General features: G+C 43.7%; 1 protein-coding gene across 3 annotated transcripts in view; it reads left to right on the forward strand.

Annotated features, from left to right (window-relative positions):
- LOC126272409 (forkhead box protein B2-like) overlaps nucleotides 1-26,332 on the forward strand; it is a 637,167-nt gene extending 610,835 nt beyond the window's left edge. For all 3 annotated transcript variants that reach the window (XM_049975239.1, XM_049975241.1, XM_049975240.1), the window contains exon 6: nucleotides 26,296-26,332. The gene's annotated coding sequence lies outside the window, so the exon portion shown is untranslated. The remainder of the gene's footprint in view (nucleotides 1-26,295) is intronic.
- The last annotated feature ends 430 nt before the right edge of the window (nucleotides 26,333-26,762 follow it).

Here is a 26,762-nt window from a genome sequence, read left to right on the forward strand (position 1 = left end):
GCAAAACTATATAAAACGAAACTGCGTACTGAGCATATTCTTGTTAAAAGAATTTTGATAAAAATGTTCCCAAAAATAAAAACTACCCTCTGATTATGGTGGAGGGCTTTCAAAACAGTTTGGCGCTAACGTGTATTTTAAAATTTCAAATTATAAAATGGTTCTCAATTGCACGTCAGTCATATTTTAAATCACACTGAAATACATACTCGTTTTCGGGCAACATGAAAGGCTTTCGACAACACCAAGGATGATTTGAACACCACTGTGCTTCCACTAGGTATGGTCCCTTGCTTTTTGAGATCTGTGAACTGACTCACCAAGCCAGTTCTTGGGGAGACCTACATTTTAACGTGGCCTCAGAACATTGACGCAACGTTTTTAATACACACACACACACACACACACACACACACACACACACACACACACACATACACAGCACTGCCACGAGTGACAGAAACGATAAGTGATAAGACAGATAAAAAAGCTCTTGGTACCCACTGGACTGGGTTTGCTTAAATTCACGAAGGAGAACTAGCCATCTCAAAAACGAGTAGGTTACTTAGTAAAGGATAAGAAGATTTGGAGGCCGTACCGATTACGCACACGAAAGAAAGATCTTAGATCCTTCCAGTTTTGATATGCTATATTTCTTTACTAAGTTCCAATGGTATTCGGTATCTGACTACCTTGAAATTCCAGATAACTATGATCTAAGAGCAAAATTACTTGACTACTTACTACTTTTTGACTATCGAATCTGTTTTGTTTTACTTCAATGTAAAATTCGTACTTCTGCAGTAATCCCGGAAGAATGAAACGGAAGCGCAAAGTAATGGGCAACGGATATGAGCCATTAATTCACAATTAAATCGCAAATTAAATCATTGTTAGATGAAACAAATCATTACGCTAAGAGAATCATACTAAAAAAATCATGAAACTTACTTGTATCACTATGAAGTGCTTATAAGAAGTAACTAATATCTGTTTGCGGTCATAATAGTTCCGCTTAATACAGCGTTCCGTCTTGATCGCTTTTGTTTACTTTACATTAAACAACCTTCCGCATTTCTATCTATCCCAGGGTGAGAATTTGTGAGATGTGAATAAAGAGAACTGCGCCTATAGCTATACTGTTTGTGTAAATAAAAGTTATAGAGGCTAAACATTGTATTTAGTAGTACTTTCGTTGTCATCGTACCTGAGATTGGAGGTCAGGTGTATTACAGACCAAAACTTTCCAACATCCCAAAGCAAAACAAAGGTGTTGGTCTTCGCAAAAGAGTACTTTAAACAATACACACTGTAACTTACAGGATAGGACCATAGAAACGTAGTGGAGAATTAAAACTACGGACGTTAACTTATGCCGCTAATAATTGAAATCTTACAAGGAACTGATTGCAGAAGACTTAGTATTATTTCCATGTATTTAAAACTCTGAAATTATAGAAACTACTGAAAAGTTACTACTGTCGCATACATGAAAAGCAACACACTGCATACGCGAAACTGTATGGCACCTGCAATGGAGCGCAGGTACTAAACTCCATGAAATAACTTTCCATGCGTGTCAATAGGCTATTAGCAGGAGTCGTTTAGAGGATGCTAATTTTTCTGCCTCTATTACACAAGTCGCTTAACACTCGTCGCGACCGGTTTTGCAGCAGTTGTCTTCCACGACCCCAAAGTGAGTACAGAGTGAAGGTAGCGGCTGTGTTACTTGCCTACGCACGGAGGTTAATTGCTCTCCAAGAACATTCAGCATTCGTATAAGAACAAAATTTATTGGACAGGTTATGGAAGCAGCATACATCATACACCACAGTCTATTAAACATTCCGCACTATGTTCTCCTTGGCCCAAGTACTTAATTTCTTCTCGTAATTCTATAGCTGACTAACGCTTGCTTTACTGGGGTCACATTACATATCATATTTATACATCTGTAAACTGAAAACGATTTCTTTAAGTCACACACGTCTTTTTATGAATTCATTTTCTCGGCTTCAGATTCGAGCCTCAATTAGAATAGAATTGTGATTTCCTATAAATTCGTTGCAGATTTTTTATTTATTTTTGTTATATTTCAAGTTCGTCGCATTTTGCTTCATCGTGATTTCTGAAAAAACATACACATCTATGACTTACTAAAATCGAGAATTTCAGAAGACAATGGAGGATTTTTTTTCTTTTTCGTTTTACTGTACATTAGACGTGATGATCAATATGTAGGTAGTACAGGTCAACATCGAAGAGAAAGCGACATTGAAATTACAATACTAACGATTTTTTTAAAGTAAATGCAAACGACGAAGTAGCAGCATCCCTAACATGCAGAACGAATATTATAGGAGTAGGGATATTAGCTAGAAGAAAAATAAATAAACAAATAAAATGAAAGAATATTACCAGATTATATGGCGATATTTTGATGTTAGCCATCTGTCCGCCAAGAAATACTGTAGTCCAGTAGAGGATGAAAACTACATACATGATGATGAGATAATACATTAGGTGGAGTTAAGTATAAACACCCTCCCCTCATGAACCATGGACCTTGCCGTTGGTGGGGAGGCTTGCGTGCCTCAGCGATACAGATGGCCGTACCGTAGGTGCAACCACAACGGAGGGGTATCTGTTGAGAGGCCAGACAAACGTGTGGTTCCTGAAGAGGGGCAGCAGCCTTTTCAGTAGTTGCAGGGGCAACAGTCTGGATGATTGACTGATCTGGCCTTGCAACATTAACCAAAACGGCCTTGCTGTGCTGGTACTGCGAACGGCTGAAAGCAAGGGGAAACTACAGCCGTAATTTTTCCCGAGGACATGCAGCTTTACTGTATGATTAAATGATGATGGCATCCTCTTGGGTAAAATATTCCGGAGGTAAAATAGTCCCCCATTCGGATCTCCGGGCGGGGACTACTCAGGAGGATGTCGTTATCAGGAGAAAGAAAACTGGCGTTCTACGGATCGGAGCGTGGAATGTCAGATCCCTTAATCGGGCAGGTAGGTTAGAAAATTTAAAAAGGGAAATGGATAGGTTAAAGTTAGATATAGTGGGAATTAGTGAAGTTCGGTGGCAGGAGGAACAAGACTTCTGGTCAGGTGACTACAGGGTTATAAACACAAAATCAAATAGGGGTAATGCAGGAGTAGGTTTAATAATGAATAGGAAAATAGGAATGCGGGTAAGCTACTACAAACAGCATAGTGAACGCATTATTGTGGCCAAGATAGATACGAAGCCCACACCTACTACAGTAGTACAAGTTTATATGCCAACTAGCTCTGCAGATGATGAAGAAATTGAAGAAATGTACGATGAAATAAAAGAAATTATTCAGATAGTGAAGGGAGACGAAAATTTAATAGTAATGGGTGACTGGAATTCGAGTGTAGGAAAAGGGAGAGAAGGAAACATAGTAGGTGAATATGGATTGGGGCTAAGAAATGAAAGAGGAAGCCGCCTAGTAGAATTTTGCACAGAGCACAACTTAATCATAGCTAACACTTGGTTTAAGAATCATGAAAGAAGGTTGTATACGTGGAAGAACCCTGGAGATTCTAAAAGGTATCAGATAGATTATATAATGGTAAGACAGAGATTTAGGAACCAGGTTTTAAGTTGTAAGACATTTCCAGGGGCAGATGTGGACTCTGACCACAATCTATTGGTTATGACCTGTAGATTAAAACTGAAGAAACTGCAAAAATGTGGGAAATTAAGGAGATGGGACCTGGATAAACTGAAAGAACCAGAGGTTGTACAGAGTTTCAGAGAGAGCATAAGGGAACAATTGACAGGAATAGGGGAAAGAAATACAGTAGAAGAAGAATGGGTAGCTCTGAGGGATGTAGTAGTGAAGGCAGCAGAGGATAAAGTAGGTACAAAGACGAGGGCTGCTAGAAATCCTTGGGTAACAGAAGAAATATTGAATTTAATTGATGAAAGGAGAAAATATAAAAATGCAGTAAATGAAGCAGGCAAAAAGGAATACAAACGTCTCAAAAATGAGATCGACAGGGAGTGCAAAATGGCTAAACAGGGATGGCTAGAGGACAAATGTAAGGATGTAGAAGCTTACCTCACTAGGGGTAAGATAGATACTGCCTACAGGAAAATTAAAGAGACCTTTGGAGAGAAGAGAACCACGTGTATGAATATCAAGAGCTCAGATGGCAGCCCAGTTCTAAGCAAAGAAGGGAAGGCAGAAAGGTGGAAGGAGTATATAGAAGGTTTATACAAGGGCGATGTACTTGAGGACAATATTATGGAAATAGAAGAGGATGTAGATGAAGACGAAATGGGAGATACGATACTGCGTGAAGAGTTTGACAGAGCACTGAAAGACCTGAGTCGAAACAAGGCCCCGGGAGTAGACAACATTCCATTAGAACTACTGACGGCCTTGGGAGAGCCAGTCATGACAAAACTCTACCAGCTGGTGAGCAAGATGTATGAGACAGGCGAAGTACCCTCAGACTTCAAGAAGAATATAATAATTCCAATCCCAAAGAAAGCAGGTGCTGACAGATGTGAAAATTACCGAACTATCAGTTTAATAAGCCACGGCTGCAAAATACTAACGCGAATTCTTTACAGACGAATGGAAAAACTGATAGATGCAGACCTCGGGGAGGATCAGTTTGGATTCCGTCGAAATGTTGGAACACGTGAGGCAATACTGACCTTACGACTTATCTTAGAAGAAAGATTAAGAAAAGGAAAACCTACGTTTCTAGCATTTGTAGACTTAGAGAAAGCTTTTGACAATGTTGACTGGAATACTCTTTTTCAAATTCTAAAGGTGGCAGGGGTAAAATACAGGGAGCGAAAGGCTATTTATAATTTGTACAGAAACCAGATGGCAGTAATAAGAGTCGAGGGGCATGAAATGGAAGCAGTGGTTGGGAAAGGAGTGAGACAGGGTTGTAGCCTCTCCCCGATGTTATTCAATCTGTATATTGAGCAGGCAGTAAAGGAAACAAAAGAAAAATTTGGAGTAGGTATTAAAATTCATGGAGACGAAGTAAAAACTTTGAGGTTCGCCGATGACATTGTAATTCTGTCAGAGACGGCAAAGGACTTGGAAGAGCAGTTGAACGGAATGGACAGTGTCTTGAAAGGAGGATATAAGATGAACATTAACAAAAGCAAAACGAGGATAATGGAATGTAGTCAAATTAAATCGGGTGATGCTGAGGGAATTAGATTAGGAAATGAGACACTTAAAGTAGTAAAGGAGTTTTGCTATTTAGGAAGTAAAATAACTGATGATGGTCGAAGTAGAGAGGGTATAAAATGTAGACTGGCAATGGCAAGGAAAGCGTTTCTGAAGAAGAGAAATTTGTTAACATCGAATATAGATTTATGTATCAGGAAGTCGTTTCTGAAAGTATTTGTTTGGAGTTTAGCCATGTATGGAAGTGAAACATGGACGATAACTAGTTTGGACAAGAAGAGAATAGAAGCTTTCGAAATGTGGTGCTACAGAAGAATACTGAAGATAAGGTGGATAGATCACGTAACTAATGAGGAGGTATTGAATAGGATTGGGGAGAAGAGAAGTTTGTGGCACAACTTGACTAGAAGAAGGGATCGGTTGGTAGGACATGTTTTGAGGCATCAAGGGATCACAAATTTAGCATTGGAGGGCAGCGTGGAGGGTAAAAATCGTAGAGGGAGACCGAGAGATGAGTACACTAAGCAGATTCAGAAGGATGTAGGTTGCAGTAGGTACTGGGAGATGAAGCAGCTTGCACAGGATAGAGTAGCATGGAGAGCTGCATCAAACCAGTCTCAGGACTGAAGACAACAACAACAAGTATAAACACAGTTCTCTGTATGGCAAAACGCTGTGATATAAACAGTTTCCACACAACATACTCTTCATTCACTTTTCTACAAATTAGTCAGTGCAAACGTTTGTTCTTCGAGATGTGATGGCTCAATTGTTGGAGAATATTTCGTTTCCGTTTAGAAAGCTGTTTTTGGTGCTATACGGCGGAACCCACTACACATTGACGATCGACGTAGAGCTCATGAAACTCAGATATCCTATGATTTAAGAATAATTTCCTTAAAACTAGGAAAAGACGCTTTTATTTTGAAATGTCCAGACGATCGTGATTTGTAGCTCTGAAAATACTCAGATATCGAATTTCAGTAAAATAGGGCTGTAAATATTACATTTGTACCCTCCTGGAGCTACAGTCTAAGATTTATTTCGGTCTACGGACAATTTTAAAGCGTGTAAGAGATAGAAATTCTTATTTAGCCGGATAATATATGGTGTAAATACTGATCACAATTTACGATGTACAAAGATAACAGAAGTAAACATGAGAGGTTGATAATGGTTTGCGGCCAGCAAACATGGAAACATCCCTGTTTCCATCATTACAGAACGTGATTTGATACTTCAGTATGATTGTTCTGGTTCTTTTCAGGACAGACAGGCCACCTCTTGCGTGGCCACCTCTTTATTAAATTGTATTTATTTCTTTATTTCTACAGTGCGAGAATTTCTTATTTCTTCTGACCATTCTTGGATACATGTAGTGGACAAGTTAAAATTGTCTTCTGTTGCTTTATTTGGTGTCCTACTGGTGCGAAACTACTATTTTCGTCATCTGAATGGATAAATATTTATTCTCCGTTATCATCTTTTGACACCATATCATACAGAGATGAGAGGGGTGAAATACGCTTTATTGTAAATTAAATTAAATTATGGTGAACATTAACGTAATTCCACCAGGAATCAGATTTATCTCGTGTGAATAATTTAACCGTCTGAGGCGCAGTACTCAGCGGCAGAGAAAACAAGCGAGGCCTGAAACGTGAAAGTGGACGCTCTTCGCGTAGAAACACGCGTTATTTTTAAATAATATTTTTCGTCGTTGGCATCTGATGGGTAGTACTTAAATGATAAATTTCATTAAAAAATAACAGTCAAATATTTTTAACGGTTTTATTGACGTAAAAGACGTAGAAAAGCCGTTGAACTGTAAAATTACCTAAATGCTTTACTGGCAGCGGGTATCTGAAAAATCTTGACGGCGGAAATAAGCTGAATGCAATAAACAACGTCCGGTTATTCGTGTAGTTTGCTTAATTTGACAGCAACACCGCAGTAGTCTCAGACTCCACAGTGATTGTATGTTTGTTAGTGTGGTCTTCAGTCAGAAAACTGGTTTGATACAGCTGTCCACATTAGTATTTCGTTTGCAAGACCTCATCAGCACTGTAACCTAGACCCGTTTTAAAATGGCTACTGTTGCCAAATTTTTGCATCACTCTACAGTTTTCACGCCCTGCACTTCCCTCCACTACGAAACTACCAGTTTCTCAACGGCTCATAATGTCTCCTATCAACGGATTCCTTCTTTTAGCCGGTCTGTGCAACATATTTCATTTTTCCGCAGATCGATTCAGTACATCCTTGTGAGTTAATCGAGCTGTACATCTACTCTTCAGAATTCTTTTGTAACACTGCATTCCAAAATTTCATACGTTTTTCTTTCAAACAAAAAAAAAAACACTTTAACAATAGAATTCTTCACATTTAAACCCATATTAGATGTCAATAGTTAGTTATAACCAGTCTACGTTTTACACCTTTTACATTTCACTCATAATGAGTTACTCTGCTGCCCACACAGCAAAACTAATCTACTTTTAGCGTATCATCGGTTGATGAAATTCATTCAACATCGTTTCACGTAAATGCCCTCCGTTCCGTTGCCCTAGTTCTAATTCGCTGATGTACATCTTATAACCTCTCTTCAACTATCCATTACGTTCAACTGCTCTTGCCAGTCTCCGATACAATTACATTGTCACCAGCAGACCATAAAGTTTTCATTTCAGCTCCCTAAACTTCAGTTCTCTTACAAATTTTTCCTTATTTTTCTTCAGAACCTGCTCAGTGCACACACTGAACAACGTCCAGAATAGGATGCGACACTGTCTCACTCCTTTCGCAACTATTTTACATATCTTTCGACACTTATTGCATTTTTCATATACGGACGTATAACAGTAACAGTAAATGGTTCACACTTCTCTTCCACGTCTGTGTAATTCAGTTATTCAGAAGAAACACAAAAACAATAATATCAGAGTTGGATAGCCCGTCAGTCCAAAAAGTTCCGAGATAGGGTTAATAAAAAACAGATAAACATTAGGATGGAGAGTTTAATGCTTCAAGTGTTCTACACACTCTCCCTCTATTTGAGTGCGAAGCACAGAACGTTCTTAGAGCCATGCGAAAGCGTCAGACAAACCTTTCTTTAGGATGGTGTTCATTTCACGCATCACATTGGCTTGAATTTCAGTTATGTCGTCAAAGCGTTGATGCTTCCTGTGAATTTCTGCACTTCGTTGTTGATGCGTTTTGCATTTCAATCAAGTCGCCGCGCCGGCCGCGGTGGTCTCGCGGTTCTAGGCGCTCAGTCCGGAACCGTGCGACTGCTACGGTCGCAGGTTCGAATCCTGCCTCAGGCATGGATGTGTGTGATGTCCTTAGGTTTGTTAGGTTTAAGTAGTTCTAAGTTCTAGGGGACTAATGACCACAGCAGTTGAGTCCCATAGTGCTCAGAGCCATTTGAACCATTTGAACCAAGTCGCCGGAGACGTCAATGGGTGTTGTGTTTGTTCGGGAGTGGAGGCGTGCGGGACAAATTTTGCACACAAATTTCTGTTCTTCAGAACATTCTAATCAATGTCTTGAACACTCGATTTAGTGATGTTGCTCCATTGCGATTTGTGATACAACAACGTAGACACACCACAGTGGCACTTTCAGTTCTTAACACTGCCTGCTTAGAATTTGCTGGTCGAATACACACTCTGTTGTTTACAATTGTCACCTCCGCCTGTTAGTGTAGTTGCCGCGCTGGCGTCGCTTGTACGCTAGGAGTAAAATTAGCCCAGTCTACAAGTAAATGTAGATTTAGATAGATATTACCGTTGTAGAGGTGACAGTTCTGTTTCACGACGCCTACATTATTTGCTTTGTTTGTATTTGGCCTGATGTTCGAACGCGGTTCGTACGAGTTAACTCGTGAATGACCTATTGCTATGGTCCGTCTCTGTAGATGGTCACTGTTCGTTACTTGCCTCATCAGTAGTAACAATGAAATACGAAATGTGTGGTAACACACTAATAATAAATTGTTCAATTACAATAAAATGTATGAAATGTTTCAGTACATTAATAATGTTTACAATAACAATACGTTTACATCATTGTTTACTAGGTCAATTTCGTGCAACATCTACTGTAGAACTACATACATTCTACGCAAACATTTTCTTTCTTGTTTCCTTCGCAGACAGAGGGAGATTAAAACGACTGTCTGTATGCTTTCTTAGGAGCCCTAATTTCTCGTATCTTATCCTCGTCGTCTTTATGTGAAATGTAGGCAATATAATCGTTCTGCATCCAGTTTCATGTGCGGGTTCTTTAAATTTTCTCAACAACGTTCTTCTAAAAGAACGTCTTCTTCCCTCCATGGGTTCCCATTTGAGTTCTTAAAGCGTGTTGTTGGAACGTACCGGTAACAAATCTAGCAGCCCGCCTCTGAATTACTTCGATATCATACTTTAAAATGACCTGGTAATGATCCCAAACACTCAAGCAGTACTCAAGAATAGGTCACACTAGCGTGCTATTTGCGACCTCCTCTAGAGATGAACGACACTCTCCCAAAATTCTTCCAATAAACCAAAGTCAACCATTCCCCATTCTTACCACAGTCCTCACATGATGGTTTCATTTCATTCCACTTTGTAACGTTACCCTTTAGATTCTCAAACGACGTGAATGTGTCAACTAGGACGCTATTAATGCTATATAATTGCATAGAAATATTGAATTTGGAAGCGTCTGGCCGAAAAACTTGGGAAGTCCATGTGTCAAGTAACTGATTTGTGAACTATAACAATAGAAAACGCTCTTAATTTCTACAACGTCATAATTACCGAACATAAAATCGAATTACGCAAGCAGCGTTATCAGCATTTCATTCAGCACTACGATTGTGGTCGCAGGTCTGCAGACTTACTCAGCTTCCATGTGGTTTGCCAGTTCTGCATGCGGATTCACGAAGCATGCAAAAATCGATCTTACCAGCAGATGCGGTCAGTCTGAGGATGTGGAATTTGTTAAATGTAGCTTTTATCTTCAAGAATACCTGGCCGTATTTGAACTCTCAGTTTTCATGATATTCAATTCAATGGAAATTAGGAGATAGATTTGTGTTGATACAAGTGAAAATACACACATCAAAAAAATGTTTTTCGCATTACCGTTGTTCCCAGAGCTCCTGAAGATAGATTTTGACTGTTGGTATTGTATCACAGACACAGTCCCTTTGACTCTTCAGACATGTCACTAAACCCGCCCAAACATGTAAACAACCATGCATGAGCAGCGCCTTAATAGGAGGTCTGATAGCAGATCAGTTCCAGTCATTCCACCAGGAAGCAGGTACAAGGCTCGTGTTGTCTGTAGTTCAACCATGCCCAGACGGTCAATAGCGCTGTTCGATCGCGTCCGCTTTGTTACTTTGAGCCAGGAAGGGCTCTCAACAAGGGAAGTGTCCAGGTGTCTCGGAGTGAACCAAAGCGATGTTGTTCGGACATGGATGAGATACAGAGAGACGGGACTGTCAATTACATGCCTCGCTCAGGTCACCTAAGGGCTACTACTACAGTGGATGACCGCGACCTGCAGATTATGGCTCGGAGGAACGCTGACAGCAACGCCACCATGTTGGATAATGCTTTTCGTGCAGCCACAGGATGTCGTGTTACGACTCAAATTGTGCGCAATAGGCTGCATGATGCGTACCTTCACTCCTGAGGTCCATGGCGAGGTCCATCTTTGTAGCCACGACACTATGCAGCGTGGTACAGATGGGACCAACAACATGCCAAATGGACCGCTCAGAATTGGGATCACGTTCTCTTCACCTCGGAGACGTGTTTGGCGCCAACCCGATCAGGCTGAACGTCTTAGACATACTAACCAGTGAGTGCAGAAAGTTGGAGGTACCCGGCTGTTTTAGGGTGGCATTATGTGGGGCCGACGTAGGCCGCTGGTGGTCATGGAAGGCACCGTAAGGGCTGTACGATACGTGAATGCCATCATCTGACCGATAGTGCAACCATATCGGCAGCATATTGGCGAGGCATTTGTCTTCATGGACGACAATTCAGGCCACCATCGTGCACATCTTGTGAACGACATCGCTCGACTGGAGCGGCCACCATGTTCTCCAGACATGAACCCTATCGAATATGCCTGGGATAGACTGAAAAGTGCTGTTTATGGACGATGTGACCCCCAACCACTCTGAAGGATGTACGCCGAATAGCCGTTGAGGAGTGGGACAATCTGGACCAATAGTGCCTTGATGAACTTGTGGATAGTATGCCATAACGAATACAGGCATGCATCAATGCAAGAGGACGTGCCACTGGGTATTAGAGGTACCGGTGTCTACAGCAGTCTGGACCACCACCTCTCAAGGTATCGCTGAATGGTGGTACACCATGCAATGTGTGGTTTCCACCAGCAGTAAAAAGGGTGGAAATGATGTTTATGTTGCTGTCTATTCCAATTTTCTGTACAGGTTCGCCGGCCAGGGTGGCCGAGCGGTTGTAGGTGTTACAGTATGGAAGCGCACGACCGCTACGGTCGCAGGTTCGAATCCTGCCTCGGGCATGGATGTGTGTGATGTCCTTAGGTCAGTTAGGTTTAAGTAGTTTTAAGTTCTAGGGGACTGATGACCTCAGAAGATGAGTCCCATAGTGCTCAGAACCATTTGAACCTTTTTTTTTTTTGTACAGGTTCCGGAATTCCCGGAGCCGAGGTGATGAAAATCTTTTTTTTTTTTTGTGTTTATAAACACCTCTACTAAAATGGTTTTTTTTAGGGGGAATCATTACCCCTATTGGTAACTGCACCATTGTAGATGAGAGGGTAAGTACCTCCAGCGTACGGATCGACGCTCTTCCCACACCGGCGATCGTCTGTTTAACCGGCGTGATCAGCAGATGACGCTTATAAAAACGAGCAATCTCGCGGCTGTCAAGCCCCCGACACGCCACTTTCGGCACCTTTAACGTAATTAGCCAGAACAATAAGACGAGCAGGCGCTAATGCAGCTCTCCCGGAGCGGCCTTTGTGCGCTGAAAGGCGTCCGCGCATCTCGGTAGCGGCTACCGCGGCGCCTCGCTTAGGGCCCGACGAGGGCGTCCGAGTCTTTCATCCCCGATTGACGACGGCGCATTAAAGCGTCTTATACATACAAACGGTTTGAACTGTTCGGAGGCGGCGGGGCTGACCTCTCGGGAATTCAGCCTTAATTAGCTTATTTTTATTTATGAGCTGCGGCTGCGGCCGCGGCGGTTTAGAAAGCCAATAAACACAAGTTAAATAAAAGTTGTGGCCGAGCGCGCCCGAGTCGTATTCCGTGAGAGGGGCCGGGCGGCTGGCGGAGGCGCGAGGGGTCCGCCGCGGGCGACCCTGCTGCCCGCTGATTAGCATAACACAGGCCGGCACGCTCTTTAATGATAGCTGCTTTGTCGGTAATGGAGGCCGGCCAGATAGCGGCTGCTTTGAGGCCAAAGGGGGCAGGCGCCGCCGCTCTCGCCTCGCGTACAGCGCCGCGCAAGCGTCCTGCACCGCGGCGGGCACAGTGGCGCCGGGCGGTCCGGCTGCAGGGCGCGCTGTCGCTGCCGACTTTGGCCGCGGCTGTACCGGGCGGATTTCTGACTACAGATAGGCGCGGCGGATTATACGCGAGCGTGTTTCCTGACTAGCTGTCCGGCCGGCCCTCGTCTCGTAACTTCTCGCTTCCGCGAGGCAGGCTACTGCTCGTGGAGTCATTTTAGATAGAGACGGTGGTTTATTTATGCTGCTGTGACAACCGGCCACGTTGGCGCTGTTCAGTGGCCTTGATGTTGTGGTTTTGCTAATCCTCACTGAACGTTCTACTGTCATTGGTCCTGCCCGAATTAGCATTCCTCTAGCAAACTGCGTGCAGAACACCCTTCACAATACTCACGTGCATTGCCGAGGCCGCCACCGCATGCCCAAGCGGTGACGCTTGACTCCGAGGTAGCCCTTTCCGAATCCTCCTGGTGGATGAAATTTTCACAGCCAGTATTTCGCTGCCAAGGACACCAGAGGTGTAAACTTCCTGATCACCAGTATTCGCGCCAATGTCCTGGCTCGAATTCTAAATCCCTCCGCAACCTCTTGTGAACCCGGTCGTTAGTCGTCTGGTAAAGCAACAACACCGCCGGCCGACGAGGCGTTGGCTGAACCTGTTGCGGGAGTAATATTCCCCGTGACGGTACGAGGAAATTCCGCCTCGAGGCACCAGACGTCAAGTCACTAATAAAGGCCAGAGCATCCCAACCGCGTTAGGGAAAGCAAGAACAACGCTTAGACGTTTACACTGTGTCAGGTCAAGTTAGGTTTGCCCCTCCATAAACGCGACGACGACGGCAACGACGACCACGGGGACATGGCCTCATGAAGTGAAGGCATGTGGCACTTAACGGTGTTCCGTCCGTCGTGTGGGAACGTTAAGCTCGGAGGCCCCCTTGGTAGGCTATGTGGCGGGTCTGGGGTCCACCTCCTCCCTCCCCTCATCATTATCATCATCGTCATCATCATAATACAACACAAGCACAGTACTATACTACACGAGCATCAGTTATAGTCATCTATATGCTGTAGACACACGTACGACACAACTCTGCCATGTCCTCTAGGAAAATAACCAAAGTGCGCGGAGGAAGAACGAAGTTTCCGACAGGTGGCTAAATCAACTCCGTCAGGCAGCCCAGCCAACAATGCCACATAACATTTACATTTTACTGTTTAGAATGTAATATTGTTTTCTCGACCGTCATTAATCCGGATCGTTTTTTTAAGTGCTATGTTTGGTACTGCGGAAATAATAACGTCAGCAGCCGACGATGATAGTCGTTAAATTTACGTTCAGCTGCCTGCCATTCACGGTCTCTGTTGTGGTGTGAGTTAATAAGTCAATACTGAGCCGTAGTGTACTGCATTGGTGCCTTTTCTTACAACGGTACAATGATACCAAAGAGAACCAAGATGACAGTGCCCAAGACAAAAAGTGAGATGAGTATGGCCATTCATTAGTGACTCCACAGACGCAGTTTGCACGCACAATAAGGAACCTGGTGGCAATGACACGTCGAAGTTCGATGAAACATTTAAACACATTTCAGGGTGTTCAGGCTTACTGTACGTAAGGAATTCTAGTGATAATGTCAATAAAGTTGACTAGTTGCTGACCTATACAGCCGGCTTATGTGGCCGAGCGGTTCTAGGCGCTTCAGACTGGAACCGCGCGACCGCTACGGTCGCAGGCTCGAATCCTGCCACGGGCATGGATATGTGTGATGTTCTTAGGTTAGTTAGGTTTAAGTAGTTCTAAGTTCTAGGAGACTGATGACCTCAGATGTTAAGTCCCATAGTGCTCAGAGCCATTTGAACTATTTGACTTATACATTTCTGACACTTCAGTTCATTATATATAGAAGCCCAGGTTGCAAATTCTAGCCATCAATCAGAGGTTTCCTATCGACTTTACCTGCGAGTGCTAAAATGCCATTCACTCATGAGAACTTGAATGTTGCTGGAATCGGTCTATTCGATCTCGACTGTCAACTGTTCTTGAAAGTTAACGAAATAAATTTAATATATATAGTAACAAAAGTTTGGGCATTAGATGTTTCACACACACAGCATTGATGTTTAGGAGGGTAGCATAAAATCTCAGTTACACCTCTAAAATTAATAGTTACGTAAAATAGTCCATACCTGCAGTCCTGAAAGATACTGAAATCACAGAGGCACAGTACTACAGCATCTGGCTAGAAGACCGAAAACAAAACTGCACAGCCTACTGACAGAGTGACGTAATTCGTTTTCCGCAGCGACGGAAATGTTATTGCTGTCGGGCCAATCACGATTGCTACATATCCTAACATTCATATTTACGTGTTAAAAATTTCTTTTTCTCGCTGCCGCTTGTCTGTACTTTGCATCGCTTTTACTTTGGCTATCGTCAGTTACGTCGCTGCCCCAAAAGAAAACTAGTCTACTACTTTACCGGCCGCTGTGGACGAGCGGTTCTGGGCGCTTCAGTCCAGAACCGCACTGCTGCTGCGGTCGCAGGTTCTAAGCCTACGTCGGTTGTTGATGTGTGTGATGTCCTTAGGTTAGTTAGGTTTGAGTAGTTCTGAGTCCAGGGAACTGATGACCCAGATGATAACTCCCATAGTGCTTAAAGCCATTTGAACCATTTGAATCTACTACTTTCAGGGTCTCATTTGCTAATCTAGCTCCCTTAGCATCACTTTCCGCAGTTTGACTACAGATCAATAACCATTGTTTTCCCCTTGCCGAAGTTCATCTCGTAAAATATTTTCAAGACATTGTCGATTCTAACACCTTTACCGGCTCTGAGAGGATTACAGTGTTATCGACCTGGTGTGTCTATGAAGACGTAGGAGTTCTATGTGTCGCACACTCTCATCAAACGTTAATACTAGTTGCTTCATTTTTGCAAATCAACAATTCGGTCATGTCAGACTTGTATGTACATAGTCCATATGCATGTATAAACTTTTTAAAATTTTGTTAATCTTATTAAAAAACGAAAGACTAAGCACCTGCAAATGAAACAAGGAGCACTTACGTCTGTACTCTAGCTGGATATAAATAATAAAATATATTGCACATTTCCGAATTTGTCGAGATTTCCAAGGGTTTGGTTTCGCTGCTTAAACTGCTGCGAATTAAATGAGGAGTGACGGCGATCCACTTCTCTCTTGGTGCGTTAAAGAAAGCTGCACAGTGGGCGAGGCTCTGGTCGAAAGGGCATAGTGCAAAACTGGTTGGTCGGAAGAGCCACGGTACTTAAGTCACCTACAAAAGGGTCAGAATCGCTATGGTTGAAAACGCTACGGAGCCTTTGAGTACAGGCCGGGATCCAGGATTCGGTTCTGGGGTGAGTTGGAGTGGGGTCAGAGGCTCACATTGAATCTGCTCTGACGCGAGAAGATCGTCCAGATTGGTCCAGTCTCATGTGCGAGTGTCGACGGAAAACAATTGACCTGGTCGTCGGGGAAAGAGACTAACTCTGAATAAAGACGGACTCACCATTATCGGTATTTCACTTAGCACTTCCACTCTAATCACAGGTTTGCATCTTGTGAACGCATAACCCACACCAGTAATCCTACTCAGCAGCGGGGACCTGCAGTTGAACATGTAATCCGCGGCACCTGTCGTTCCTGGCATGTATCCGTACCACTTGTAAATAATGTCTAGCGTATAGTCAAATTGAAAAATTGTGGTATCTGATCGGGGTTCGACGCCATGACCTTACAGTCTAAAGGCTTGTAGTTCACTACTAAACCTAGAAGCCCAGCCTTATTGAATGGTTCTCTTTCTGTTTGGCCTTACTCATCTCTCCGTGCTCTACGTGTAGTTTCGCGAACCGTGTGAAGTTTTCAGAATGAGATTTTCACTCTGCAACGGAATTTGCGCTGATTTAAAATTTCCTGGCAGATTAAAACTGTGTGCTGGACCGAGACTCGAACTCGGAACATTTGCCTTTCGCGGCTCTCCTCGCAGGAGAGCTTCTGTAAAGTTTGGAAGGTAGTAGGCGAGGTACTGGCAGAAGTAAAGCTGTGAGGACGGGGCGTGAGTCATGCTTGGGTAGCTCAGTTGGTAGAGCACTTGCCCGCGAAAGGCAACGGTCCCGAGTTCGGGTCTCGGTCCAGCACACAGTTTTAAACTGCCAGGAAATTTCGTGTGAAATTTGTATTTTGCATCAGGGCTGGCCACTCTATAATTGGGCGCCTTTTCTTGGCTCTAGTGCTCTCTGCAGCTGATCAGTGCGCAGGCAGACATCTTGAGCGGGAAAGTGAAGAGTATCTGGCGTTTTTCCCAAATTTGATGTTCATGCTGCTTTATTTGCTCGATGTTGTTAAAGTAATTTGGAAACTGATGTACGAAACATGATAAACTATTTTGATCATCCCTGCGCCACACATGACACCTCCTCTCCCCCTCACCACCATTTTCATGCGCGCCTGTTAGACCATGGGAATTAGTAGACCCATCCTCGACATTTTATGAATTTTGGAGTTCATGTTCAGTCATTCAGACAGTCGTCTTACCTTCGCTATCTACTCAGATGGAGTAGGAGTGAAAATCGGTAACGCTATAACGAAATACTCTCCAGCACGCACTGTATTGGGGCTTGCGGCGTAGGTCTGAAGATGCAACGCACGTAAGAGACAGTATTTCAGCCGAGAAGACGTCTCGTTAGTGAGACGTCATCTGCCCAGATTTGTGTGGCACTTGCGCCGCGCTCGTGGCAGCGGTAAACAGAATTTCACGGTGCTCGGATTGTCCGCCACGCCATCTCTGGCCAGCAGCCGTGTGACAGCGTGGCTAAGCCGCGCCGGGCCTTCCCAATCAGAGCGCGCTTATTTAATCTGCGTCCAATCAGCGGCGGGGACACGCAGCCAGTACGAGCAGCCGATAGGGCCGGGGACCGTCGCGGGCGAGGAGCACGCGTGCCGCGTACGACGCGACACAATTTATGGTGATTACCGGCTGGTGGTGGTGGAGGTAGGCGGACGGCGCCCGCCTCCGCGCTCCACTCTGCTGTAATTAATTCCGGGGCGCAGAGCACGTCTAGCGCCGCGCTTGCTGCTCGCTACCGGTCGCCGGGTGGCCGCTCACTGGCCACTCACTGTGAATAATACAGTACCAACCAACAGCTGCGCAGCTGATGAGTGGGCCACTGACGCTGCTCGCCCCGTGATTTACTCTTCCAGGTGCACGCTCCACATATGTGTAGCTCTCTTACTCTGCAGCTTTTACACTTATTTCCGTGGAAGGAAAAAGGTACAGAGAATAATGTGGAAAACTTAATGATAAATTACACTCAGGCGACAAAAGTCATTGGGTGCACATACACTGCTGGCCATTAAAATTGCTACACCACGAAGATGACGTGTTACAGACGCGAAATTAAACCGACAGGAGGAAGATGCTCTGATATGCAAATGATCAGCTTTTAAGAGCATTCACACAAGATTGGCGACGGTGGCGACACCTGCAGCGTGCTAACATAAGCTAAGTTTCCAACCGATTTCTCATACACAAACAGCAGTTCACCTGCGTAGCCAGGTAAAACGTTTTTGTGATACCTCGTGTAAGGAGCAGAAATGCGTACCATCAAGTTTCCGACTTTGATAAAGGTCGGATTGTAGCCTATCGCGATTGTGGTTTATCGTATCACGACATTGCTGCTCTCGTTGGTCGAGATCCAATGACTGCTAGCAGAATATAGAATCAGTGGGTTCAGGAGGTTAATACGAAACGACGTGCTGGATCCCAACGGCCTCGTATCATTAGCAGTCGAGATGACAGGCATCTTATCCGCGTGGCTGTAACGGATCGTGCTGCGACGTTTCGATCCCTGAGTCAACATATGGGGACGTTAGCAAGACAACGACCATCTGCACGAACAGTTCGACGACGTTTGAAGTACAATGGACTATCAGCTATGAGACCATGGCTGCGGTTACCCTTGACGCTGCATAACAGACAGGAGCGCCTGCGATGGTGTACTCAACAACGAACCCGGGTGCACGAATGGCAAGACGTCATTTTTTTTTCGGATGAATCCAGGTGCTGTTTACAGCATCATGATGACTGCATTCTTGTTTGACGACATCGCGGTAATCGCACATTGGAAGCGTATTCGTCATTGCCATACTGGCGAATCACCTGGCGTGATGATATGGGATGCCATTGGTTACACGTCTCGGTCACCTCTTGTTCGCATTGACGGCACTTTGAGCAGTGGACGTTACATTTCAGATGTGTTACGACCCGTGGCTCTACCCTTCATTCGATCCCTGCGAAACCCTACATTTTAGCAGGATAATGCACGACCGCATGTTGCAGGTCCTGTACGGCCTTTCTGGACACAGGAAATGTTCGACTGCTGCCCTGGCCAGCACATTCTCCAGATCTCTCACCAATTGAAAACGTCTGTTCAATGGTGTCCGGGCAACTGGTTCGTCACAATATGCCAGTCACTAGCTCTTGATGAACTGTGGTATCGTGTTGAAGCTGCATGGGCAGCTGTACCTGCACAGGCCATCCACGCTGTTTGACTCAGTGTCCAGGAATATCAAGGTCGTTATTACGGCCAGAGGTGGTTGTTTTGGGTACTGATTTCTCAGGATCTATGCACCCAAATTTCGTTAAAATGTAATCACATGTCAGTTCTAGTATAATATATTTGTCCAATGAATACCCGTTTATCATCTGCATGTCTTCTTGGTGTAGCAGTTTTAATGGCCAGTTGTGTATGTAGATGGAGACAGTATCGCGTACACTAGGGCAATGCGATAGTGGAGGTGTCACTTGTACGCATGTGATTCATGTGGAAAGGTTTCCTAGGTGATGATGGCCGCACGACGGGAATTAACAGACTCTGGACGTGGAAGGGTAATTGCAGATATAGGCAAGGGACATTCAGTTTCGGAAATCTTAGACAATTCAATATTCCGATGTCCACTTTCTCAACACTGTGCCAAGAATCTCAAATTTCAGGAATTACCTTTCACCACGTTCAGCGCAGTAGCCGATGGCCTTCACTTAACGACCGAGAGCAGCGGCGTCTGCGTACAATTGCCAGTGCTAAAAAATAAGCAACACTGGTCCAAATAACAGCAGGAATCAATGTGGGACGTACGGCGAACGTATCCTTTGGGACACTGCTGCAAGATCTGGCGTTATTTGGCTATGACAACAGCGCAACGATGCCTTCAGTCCCTCTTCTTGGCTCATAACCATATCGGTTGGACCCTAGACGACTGGTAAAGGGTGGACTGTTCGGATGAGTCCTCATTTCATTTGGTAAGAGTTGATGGTAGGGTAGAGTGTGACGTAGACCCCATGAAGCCTTGGACCTAAGTTGTCAACAAGGCACTGTGGAAACTGATGGTGGATCCATAATGGTTTACGTGGAATGGGCTTGGCCCTCTGGTCCAATTGGACCGATCATTGACTCGGAATAGCTATGTTCGGCTACTTGGACAACATTTGCAGCTGTTCATGGGTTTCATGTTAAGAGTGACAATGTGCCATGTCAATGGGTCACAATTGTTCACGATTACTTTATCTGGCGAGACACTTCTACAGAGTTTTGGTGAAGCTAACGAAGGTGAAAGCCAAAAATCTGTTTGCGGGGATAGACGTTTAAATTAACCTGACGTCTGTATTACGGTGGAAGGTGAAAATCTGACTGTGGCATGGCAAAATCAGCGAATGTGAAAGCAAAAAATCTATCCGAAGTGTCTTGGGATCAGCAGAAATGTCAGCACATTTCATCCACGCACTAGCGTCACTCCGCACAACTATAACAAATTTATATCTTGAGAACCGCAAATAACTTTTTATCCAGAGGAAAAATAAATAAGTATATCAAGCAAATGTCGTGAAAGCACCCGCGAGATTTTAACCTACATGTTTGCCTTCCTGTAACCTAGTCAGCTAAGAATGTATGAACAGCAGTACATCTTTTCTTAAATAGCACCTATATTTTTAATTTGGTAATCCATTTTCCCTCCAGATCTTTTCATAAACGTAGCCTAGTGTACCATTCACGGACACAAGACATTATTAAAGACAACACAAAACTGACTTTGACTCTCCTGTGCTAGCACCTAGTGCGTGTACCTGTGATAACGTAACTCGTCCAATTGCTGGAGCTGACGCTAGAAAAATGAAACGGAAGAAAATGAACACCAGTTATTCGGTCAGCTTCCAGCCTATTTAAATCTATTGTGATATCTTCCCTGTTTCGGTCAAAATGTATCGTTGTTTTCTAGATAGGAAATTTCTTGCCCTACGTTGTCGTTTATAATTTGTGGGTTAGACGAGACATTTTTGTTGCTTCTCATCTGTAGCCCATTCCTCTTTGTTTGTTTATCATTATGCAAGATTCTGCGCTAGACTGTCCAGCCCTTTCTTGAGCTCTTCCTTACACGACGACAAAAGGGCTATTTCGTCTTCAAACCTTAACACTGGTGTCTAAGACATCTGCACTCTTTCGGAAATTTGCTTTCACTTCCTTCGTCGTTTAGTCTACGTAGCAGATGCGTAACAGTAGTGATCAGCAGCTCCTCTTAGGAACTTTTCTCTTTCGATTCTCCATTTTTGTTACTACCGCTAGGATTTCGGGTGTTACAGGTAACTGTTCTGTCTCTGTACTTCGAGATCTACCTATTATTCTTACTAAAGCGATCCGCCGACAACAGATTTTCAAACCTACAACTCCCATGGTTTTTGGTATTTGTGGTCGTTGGTTAGTCGAAGGTTCTTTTTACGTTTGAGGTTATGTTAGATTTGTGAATAATAAACAAAAATTAGTGCAAAGTTCTTTTACTGTCGTTCAGTACAAAACTAACACACACTTCTTCGGTCTCATCTGCCGTACTCACAGTAGGCCTTCGACGATACTAAACAGCCTGACAAAAAAATGAAACGCTCAGGAAACATGGTCGGCTGTCAATGTAATTCCACACATGTATACATCAGCGGCGAGTGTGTAAATGATAAGAACTGCATTTCTTTGTGACAGGTACAATCACCACCAATGTGCATTAGACTTCTTGGTGGTTTAATGTTGTCACCAGGTCTAGTAAAGTAGGCCTGTATACGAATAGTAGGTACGAATAGTGTCAGATAGAGTGATCACTGTCAGGGACACGAAGATCCTGTGCATTCTTGTGAGACAGTTTTATCCGCATCTGACAGAAGCCTCATCGCAGGTCAGCATTTGGCCGGTTGGTCGAATCGTGCTACGTCCACATGTGTAGGGTACTCGGATGGGATGCTGGGCTGCATGGGAACGCGAGGGCCGATTTATTCATCGTCGAGGTTCAAGTAGACCACGTCTGACGAACGCAAGGGACATCCGCCGTTTGTGCATCAACCCTTCACAACTGAGCCTTCCATCCGGAAAAAAGTGATGGGATCTCGGCGACATTCACCATTAGTTAGAGGTTAGCAGCGGCAACAGCAGCAGGGCTCAGAAATTACAATCACATGCGTAGACTTCCACTGACGCAATAAAAACGGCTTCGTTTGAAGTAGTGCCGTGACCTGGAACCATGAACTGTTGATGAACGGCGTCGCATTTTGTTCAGCGCTGAATCGTGATTCTGACCTACCCAATAGTCGTAGAGTATGGTGGCGACATCGAGCGAGATACCATTCTTCCGCTGTTTTGGAGGGGCACAGCGGTGTTACTGGCGGCGTCATGGTCTGGGGAAACATCGCGTATGAATTCAGGTCACCCCTGGTAGTGATCAAGCGAACACTGACGCTTTCTCGTACGTCTCCTCTCATATGGCAATATCGTGGTACTATTTTGCAACAGAACAATGCTCATCCATATTTGTTTTAATGATGTCCACTCCAAATCATGTACCATTTCAGTGACACTCTTCCCCCCTATTTCGCGCTAATACGAAACGTGCTGCCCTTCTTTGAACTTTTTCGATGTACTCCGTCAGTGCCGGCCGCGGTGGTCTCCCGGTTCTAGGCGCTCAGTCCGGAACCGCGCGACTGCTACGGTCTCAGGTTCGAATCCTGCCTTGGGCATGGATGTGTGTGATGTCCTTAGGTTAGTTAGGTTTAAGTAGTTCTAAGTTCTAGGGGACTGATGACCACAGATGTTAAGTCCCATAGTGCTCAGAGCCATTTGAACCATTTTGAACTTCGTCAGTCCTATCTGGTAAGGATCCCCTCACCGCGCAGCAGTATTCTAAAAAGAGGACGGACAAGCGTAGTGTAGGCAGTCTCCTTAGTAGATCTGTTACGTTTTCTAAGTGTCCTGCCAATAAAATAGTGTCTTTGATTGGCGTTCCCCACAACATTTTCTGAGTGTTCCTTCCAATTTAAGTCGTTCGTAATTATAATTCCTGGGCATTTAGTTGAACTAGATTCGACTGAATTATCGTGTAACCGTAGTTAACGGATTCCTTTTAGCACTCACGTCCAGATATCCTTTCTAAATCGTTTTGCAATTTGTTTCGATCTTCTGATGAGTTTATTAGACGATAAACGACAGCGTCATCCGCAAATAACCGAAGACGGCTGGTCAGATTGTCTCCCAAATCGCTTATATAGAAAACATAAAGGAACAACAAAGGTCCTGTAACGCTACCTTTGGGGACGCTAGAAATCCCTTCTGTTTTACTCGATCACTTTCTATCAATTACTACGAACTGTAACCTCTCTGACGGAATTCACGAATCCAATCACATATGTGAGACGATATTCCGTAAGCATGCAATTTCACTACAAGCTGCTTGTGTGGCTCTGTGTCAAAAGCCTCCTGGGAATCCAGAAATACGCACTCAACCTGAAACTGCTTGTCAATAGCACTCAACACTTCATGTGAATACAGAGGTAGTAGTGTTGTACAACAGGGATGTTTTCTAAATCCATTTGAATGTGTATCAATAGACCGTTTTCTTCGAGGTAATTCATGATATTCGAACACAATATGTGTTCCAAAATCCTGCTGCATATCGACGTTAATGATATGAGCCTGTAATTTAGTGAATTTCTCCTACTACCTTTCTTGAATATTGAAGTAACACTTGCAACTTTCCAGTCTTTGGGTACGGATCTTTCTGCGAGCGAACGGTTGTATATGATTGTTAAGTATGGAGCTATTGCACCAGCATCCTCTGAGATTAACCTAATTGGCATATTGTCTGGACCAGAAGACTTGTTTTTATTAAGTATTTTAAGTTGCTTCACTACTCCGAGGATATTTACTTCCACATTACACTTCTTGGCATCTGGTCTTGATTCGAATTCTGGAATATTTACTTCGTCTTCTTTTGTGAAGGCATTTCGAAAGGCTTTGTTTAGTAACTATGCTTTGGCAGCAGTGTCTTGACCAAGAATCTGATTTTGGCAAAATTGTTTTCACAAAAAAGCAGCTACAGTTTCCTAGGACCGTTTCCCTTTATCTCAGAAGGAGTCCGATTACCCCACACTTACCTAGTTAAAGAAAACACTCTTTATATGTAGCTACTTCGATTTCTAGGCGGTATACCAAGATGAAACATGTGCCAGGTTTTAAGTTAGATCTCCAATAATACGACTATAAAAACAGCATCCAATTTCGTGCCGTAGTTTTTGAGTGATGCGCGTACAAACATAGAGACAGGCAGAAGAACAAATACTCTAAAAATAATTAATTTGTCCTCTATTGCTGTTATAAGACGACTGATATTCTGTTTTCTTAAATATCTCCTACATACATATTGCAAGGTGTCAGGCAAACCCAACACCTTCCATGAAAACCCTGACGTGATAGCAAATCCGGCAGTATGTCACATAGCTCCGAATAAATCCTGACACTAAATTAACCAAAGTAATACGATCAACGAGTGAGCAAATGCAATACGACAGACTAACACAAGAACGCCTAAAGGCATGTCATACCTTCCCATCGTGAAACTGACGCAGTTCCGAGGGGAGAAACGAGAACAGAAGCCGAGGGCAGAATTGTGTAGGCTAGGAGGCCGTACAATAAGGGACGAAAACCCACGTCGCCAGCCGACCACCAAGACCACCTCCCAGCCCATGTTAAAAGACAGAGTCCTCCAGAAGAACAGTATAGATCTTACGATAACACTAAAAGGGCCACACCAGCTGCAAGTCTTAGCGTGAGACTTTTTCGCGTCTCTGTTACTTAGCAAACACTAAAAACACTACCCCACCATGAAAAGTATAACGTTTCTCATTGGATAGACAGAATTTTTGTAGGCGGAGCTTAAGGTTAACATTGAGACTCTGATTGGTCAGTTGAAAACACAGCCAGATACCTTTTCTTAAACCAACTTCCGTAAATTGTAGTAAGGAGAAGTTAGAGGAGAGTTGCTTCCTAGACGGCGAGGTGTGTGGAGCTCCGCCGCTCGCCGCTCCCTGACGCTGCATAACCACCGACAAGGTAATGAACGCACGCGATGCCTCATAAGGCTTCACTCAGAAGCTAACTAAAAATAGGAAAGCCTTGAACCCCTTCCACTAAATTTAGTTAGTATTAAGATTATTTTACAGGGAGTGCAATGGAGCCGACGCTGAAATCATTAAGTATTTGATTATATCATCGCTAGTCTCACTCAACTCTTCTGAACTCATACATGTCATGTGTGGTCTGGCGTCTCCTTGCCAGCAACAGGTCCCAGGTTCAAACTAGTCAATTCCCTAAAAAACACGCTCAGAGCGTCGTTGTGCGAAAGTGGTAGGGAGACACGACTTACATATTCCGGTACTTATCCCAAAACTTCACTCCACTTTCTCCATTAATTGTTCTACACAAGGGACCTGTGTTAAGCTTTCCGGTGGATTAAAACCGTATTCTGAACTTGTACTCGAATATGGGACCTGTGTCCTTCGTGGGAAAGTGCTCTACCAACGGCCGGCCGGTGTGGCGGAGCAGTTCTAGGCGCTTCGGTGTGGAACAGCGCGACTGCTACAGTCGCAGGTTCGAATCCTGCTTCGGCCATGGATGTGTGTGATGTCGTTAGGTTAGTTAGCTTAAAGTAGTTTTAAGTTCTAGGGGACTGATGACCTCAGATGTTAAGTCCCATAGTGCTCAGAGCCATTTGAACCATTGTTTTGCTCTACCAACTGAGAACCGAGCACGACTTACGACGCGACCTCACAGAGCTACTTCCGCCAGTACCTCATCTTCTAGTCTGTTTCTTCGTTATTAGCGGCTGCAGTAATTTGGTCGGTCCGAAAGATTAGGCTACATAAATTCATTTAAAGAGTAAATAACTACTTTTATAATTCCTTCTCAAGTTTATAGGAGCATAATTGATATGCAGTATGTTTCGAACAACGAAGGGGAGATTCATCAATGGTGTCATAATATTTCGTAACCTGTTTTGAAATGTTTTTAATATATTCATTAAGTTGTTTTATCATGTTCATAAAAACTGCAAAAACGTTTTTGTCTTCCATTGCCAAGCATAAATTTTTAATTTTTATGCTACATTTTAATGCTTGTATATCTTGAGGAAATGAAATGTTTCCTATTTAAGTACGGCAGTACTTTTTCACGCCCCACTGACACAACGCAAATTTTTCTTTTATTTTTCAGATCCTAAGAAGTCGGCGCAATGCCGAAAGAAGCGACCACTTGACCATCCTACTCGGAACTGCAGAGCTGGAGTGAGATACTGGCTCTTCAGGCTTCCACGAACTCATCAGAGCTAGGAACGGACATAACAGCAGCGTTTCTCAGTTACAAAAGGTCCACACCACGAAAAGAATACAACACATAGTGTGCTGCCGCTGTGTCAATACAGAGATGGTGAACCTGAAAGCACTGTTCTGAAGAAAAGCTTATCTCTATGAGGTGTCATATTTCATTTCTTTGGTGTTCCCGAGTTTGTGAAATAATTTGAGTTATGCTCACAGAGAACAGGGGATAAAGACTATATTTTAGTATATTAAACAGATGTTCCTTCCATTATTATGTTACTATTTCAGCTTATCATAACACATGTTCGTAGTAAGAGGGTTGTCCAGAAAGTAATTTCCAATCGGTTGCGAAATGGAAACCAC

This window comes from Schistocerca gregaria, chromosome 5 (assembly GCF_023897955.1).
Source record: "Schistocerca gregaria isolate iqSchGreg1 chromosome 5, iqSchGreg1.2, whole genome shotgun sequence".
NCBI classification, from domain to species: domain Eukaryota; kingdom Metazoa; phylum Arthropoda; class Insecta; order Orthoptera; family Acrididae; genus Schistocerca; species Schistocerca gregaria.